Consider the following 5,420-nt stretch of genomic DNA (forward strand, 5'->3'; position numbering starts at 1 on the left):
CCGGACCTTGCACCGTCTGATTATCACTTGTTTTACTCGCTGCAAAACAATGTTGACGGTCATCAATTCGACTCAATGGAGGCCATCCGAAATCACCTCGTTGATTTTTTCGCCCACAGGTCCCAAGAGTTTTACGAGAGCGGCATCAAGGCCCTACCGAAACGTTGGCAAGAAGTTGTAGATCAAGACGGTCAACACATTGTGGACTAAATTAATTTTTATAAATGTCAATTTTGTGTTTAAATTTTATACTAAAAATCCGCAGAACTTTTCCACCAACCCAATATATTATTCAGTATTGAAAAATATTCTTTAAAATTTCTATGTACCAATAATAGCGCTGGAAATTTCACAGTCTTTGAGGGCACGTTTCTTTTTTTGTCTCGTCCATGTGTAAACTTGCGCCATCTCATGCCCAATACATTCGGACATGATGTTTCTCACTATTTTAGTAGGATTTTCTTCTCCAATCTTTAACATTTTCTGAATCTGCTATATATATACTTTGAATGAGTTTTAAATTGTACCCGGTAATTATTGACTTCAGAAGAGTCAGCTCTAATGACCTTGACTTTGATACATGTCGTCAAGGACACTCTCTTGAGTAACCTTTAAAAAAGGTTTTAGATGATTATAAAATAGTCTTTTTTGGTTACATAATAAAGCATTTCTTAATATTGAATGAATGAAATAGCTCAAAAGTCGGCTACAATGTTATTTTAGTATAAAATATTATTACAATAAAAATACTAAAACTTCCCTTCCTCACCCGGCCAATTGGAGAAAGTTTTAAAAAATAGTTCTGTGTCCTTTAATGATTTGCAAATAATAGAACACGTACGAATTGTTGTCGTACGTCGATACTTTTCAACTGTTTATTAAAATCTTTTAATTGTTCCATTGTTGTTAATGGAAATTCTGGCAATAAGCTAAAATCATCATTTTGTATAGGTGGATTTGCTTCTGCTCGGCCGGGATTTTCTAGAAATTGTGCAATAAAATTCAGCTTTCGCTCAATTACTGCAAATTTTTGCATCACTTCTCGCCGGCAAGCATCTATATATAAACCAATTATTCAATCCATAATCGAAAAAAGCGATTCTGTATTATCAGGTATAAAATAAAATGCAACAAAAATTACCACAATAAGATTTGTGATTTCCAGTAGGATCACGACGTTTACTAAGTTCACCACGAGTACCACCTGGTTCGCAATTATCGCAAGAGTCATTTATAAATTAAATTCGTCGCTGACTGCATTTATTGGACATTATTTGGCTCAGCTGTTAAATATCGTTACGAGTGAAATACAGTAAGAGCATTAAATAGATGTTGCCGATTTGCTGGACACTTTGTATATTATACATATTACGTGATTGAAATTGCCAACATACTTTTTGATTTTCTCTCATTCTTTGCTTGTGGATAGTAGTTATTTTCCAGCGTTTCTTCCAACGTTTCTTCTAGTGTTTCTTCTGACGTTTCTAAAAAAAAAAATGTAATATATCTTAAAATAGTCGAGTACTTTTCTAATTGCAGTGTGATTAATAATAAATAAAAAAAACTAAAATATTTATATTTATTTACAAATATTAATATATATATAAGATTGATTTTTCGTACAATTATTGTATTGCATTTCATAAGTAATGTACCTTTTTTCTGTTCTATATTTGAAGTAGTCATACTTTCCAATCGTTCTGATTTATTATCTTCTGGATCATCCGTCAAAATCTAAAACATTTTATTGAAATTGGATTGTTGACGTGTCCTGTTGTTTGATCCGCATGCATATTAATAATAGTTAGTAAGAATTCAAATGTACTTACGTAGAATATTGTACGTTATGTATAGACAGGGACAGAAATGCTTTCTCATGAACTTATCTACATAGCGATATTTAGATATTTTGCATATACATATATGGAAAATGCATATGTTTCAATATGTACATAAATTCATGTGAGAAGACATTTCCATCTCTGTCATTATATAAAAGACTAACCTGGTTTCTTGTCAAAAACATCGATTGGCTTATTTGTTGGCTTTGCGATTTGAAAGAAGGCTCACTTTCCACTTGCAATACATAATTGGACGATATTGAAAATATGGTGCTTTTTTTTCTATTACCTAAAAGTTTATAAATTATTGTATTAATATAAGAGTCGAGCAAATTTATTTCTTCTATGACGTAAATACCTTCGGTAATTTGCAGTTTAGCGCCTTTTCTCAATTTTGGCTATTTTAACTTGGTTTTTTTTTTAAACGCTTTGTTTGGTCAGTGTAATGAGGAATCAGTCGGGGAAGCTTGAAAAAATTATGTATTTTTACCCCTTTTTTTACAAAAGAACGTGAATCATGCGGTTTTTTTTCTTTGTCAACCTGTACATTTTTTTTCGTGTTGTAAGCGTGTAGGCAGGGGGGCTGCGCCCCCCCGCAGGGGAGAGGGGCTTTGCCCCTCTCCCCCGCTCCTCTTCGAGGAAAAATAGGAAATAGGACATGTCGCTTTATGTCAATAGTATGTACGTGATTTTTTAGCGACACTTAATCAGAAGTCGTTTTCTATTTTTTCTTGAGGGGGAAGCAGGGGGGAGGGGCAAAGCCTTTCCACCTGCGGGGGAGCGCAGCCCCCCTCTGCCTACACGCTTACAACACGAAGTAAAAAAAAAAAAATGCAAATCAATTGTTGATAAGTACGGACGAAAGTTCCATCGTTTTCAATAATTGGTGGCTCTAAATGAGCCGATTGTGTTTTAAGAAACAATGAATTGCTAGGATGCTTCTACTCTGCAGTGGATTCCGTAATATCTTGAAGTTTCATATGTTGTATGGCTACAAAAATGGCATGAATTCTGTCAACATGGTTTAGAAATTTCCGTTTAAATAAAAATTCAGCAATGTAGCTATCCATATGCTACAACAAATATTTCTCGGAAACTAAGTCCAAACAGTGGTTATAATTCGTCACTCCCTACGTATAATTACATAAGTGTCACATATGGGATTTTCAGTTTATTGCATAGTGACACTCAGAAAGTCATGTTTTTTGTGGTCACCAAGTATTAAAAAAAATATTCATAAGTATGGTAAAAATTTAAAACCGAAAGATCCCTTAACTAGGGAAACTATATGAAGCTTCAAACTTTTAAACTGCTCTCCTCTAAAATTTGCGTTTTGGAGTTATGGGATTATACGTAGGGAGTGACGATATGTAAAGGAAAAAGTTTTTCAAAATCTTGTCTTCTACAACATATTAAAAAATCATCGAGATCAAAAGACTTGTTACATATAATTAAGATTTTCCGAGTTTCACATTTTTTTTTTAAAAAAGGAGGAAGTACATAATTTTTTCGAGCTCCCCCGACTGATTCCTCATTACACTGACTAAAGAAAGCGTTTAAAGAAAAAACCGAGTTACAATATTCAAAATTGAGAAAAGGCGCTAAACTGCATAATTACTCTAAAGACATCTAAAACAGTTTTTATTAAAACGGTTTTACCAGCACATGTAAACGTAGTCAATGGTTTTGTAAATAGTGTATTAATTTTTATATATTTGTATTTATTTATATTTTTATTGAAACATTGTTTTATACTATAACATGTAGAATTATTTCAATTATTTTAATTATTATTATTTTTTATGCTAAAAAACGTATATATAAACATTTATTACAATATTGAACAAAACAAATGTTTTACATTGTTTTTGACGGAAGAAACCACCACCTTCTCGCGGTTTCCGTTGAGCAACAATGTGTATGTAGTTCATTTCTAAAACTTAAATACAATAAAATTCTTATTGCAAAAATACTTTGTTTCTTTTAATGTATATTATATGTAATTGCGAGTGCAAAGTATAAAGTATATTGACAGAATATTTTTTACATAACAAACAACATTAAAATATATTTTTATCTTTATGTATTTTATAGTAACAATAATTTTGCTAATTATATAATTAAGTATACTTTTCTTTTTTTTGTTTAAGGAGGTTCAGTGGTATCCTGCAGGGGGGTGAGGTGCGAAGGAGGATTCCTATCTTTTAACATTGAAAGATGTCAGAGATACCAACCTAAGATAAATTATTTTTAATGTTTTTAACATTATTGCTAGCACAGATATTTCGCGAAATAATAACAAAAATAAAATAAAAATAATTTCTAAACATATATATGACTATTCCTCCAAAGCTATTGCGATTCCAAAAGTAGGATCCAATCACAAGCGATGATCACTCAACAATTGAGTTGTCTGAACGNACCCAATGAAGTTAGTCGTCAAACATGTGTGTGTATATATATATATATATGAATTGCGCTGTTGTCACGTCTTCTTGATATCTATCACGTCTTCTGCTCGAAAAAGTGTAGTATACTGTAGAAATTTAGAGTTCAATGATAATTACTTTACTAAATGATCGGTAAAGTACCTTAAAACAAATACGAAATTATTCTTTGAGTATTTAACAATTAATACGTGTGTTTTGTTTTTGCATCTTTGCATTTTTCTTATACTATTTTCACCGAAATAACGTCCACATATGCTGCTTCCCATAAAAGCACTAGTTAATAACTTGAACTTCACAGCTTTATTTCTTAAGAAAATATTCGATAACAAATATTGAAAAACTTTAGGCAAACTTCTAAATCTCTAATTAATCACATTTCTAAATTTCGTTGCAATCTCTGCATTTTTTTGTAACCATTGAACCTCCTTAAAACAAAAAGACGTACATATTGGTCAAGAGTGGATTTATATTCTTCACTTTTCATTTATGCTCCTCATATGTTTCATTTTTCTAATTATTCTTTTAGGGTGTTAATATTTTTTTATTTAATCGAAATGTTCTGTAAGTAAAGAAGTGCAAGAACGAGAACAAACGGCGAAACATGATAAACAGCTGCTAGCGCGAGGCTTAGCCGCTCACGCTAGTCGCGTACGCTATAGCCCCTTGCACAATGGAAGGAATAGCGATAGCGATAGAAATAACAGTTTTTAACAGAGAATTCCAACTCGTTGGAAATTTTATCGCTATTGCTTATTCCGATTTTCTGATCTGCATTGATACATGTGTAGTTTTGTATGTTAGATTCCGCTGTTCCCACCTTTATTTTTAAATATAAACTCTTTAAAACTTTTGTTATTTCTATCGCTATCGCTATTCCGTCCATTGTGCAAGGGGCTTATAGGTATATCGAAAGAAAGAGACATAAACATATCTCTGTTCTCTTCTACCGCCCGAAGACGGCCAAAACGTCGAGCGCAAACGTACACGGCTGCTCGCCTGTGTGCGTATCCCCTCCACTTGCTGCAACGTGCTGTAAGGCTGGATCCTCATACAGACACCGGCGCTTTGACACCGAGCGTTGATTGGTGAAAAGTGGGTAGTGGGAGTAAACGGCGCTAAAACACCGGAG

General features: G+C 33.0%; 1 long non-coding RNA gene across 1 annotated transcript; it reads right to left on the bottom strand.

Moving 5' to 3' along the window:
* Positions 1–936: 936 nt before the first annotated feature.
* LOC109862802 lies at positions 937–2,209 on the bottom strand. The gene is made up of 5 exons (XR_002251213.1): positions 2,006–2,209; positions 1,656–1,734; positions 1,395–1,484; positions 1,142–1,283; positions 937–1,056 (listed from the first exon to the last, which is right to left on the bottom strand). It is a non-coding gene; the product is annotated as an uncharacterized LOC109862802 (long non-coding RNA).
* Positions 2,210–5,420: the final 3,211 nt, after the last annotated feature.

The sequence above is a fragment of the Pseudomyrmex gracilis genome, unplaced genomic scaffold, assembly GCF_002006095.1.
Source record: "Pseudomyrmex gracilis isolate BER0280 unplaced genomic scaffold, ASM200609v1 scaffold_2405, whole genome shotgun sequence".
Classification (NCBI taxonomy): domain Eukaryota; kingdom Metazoa; phylum Arthropoda; class Insecta; order Hymenoptera; family Formicidae; genus Pseudomyrmex; species Pseudomyrmex gracilis.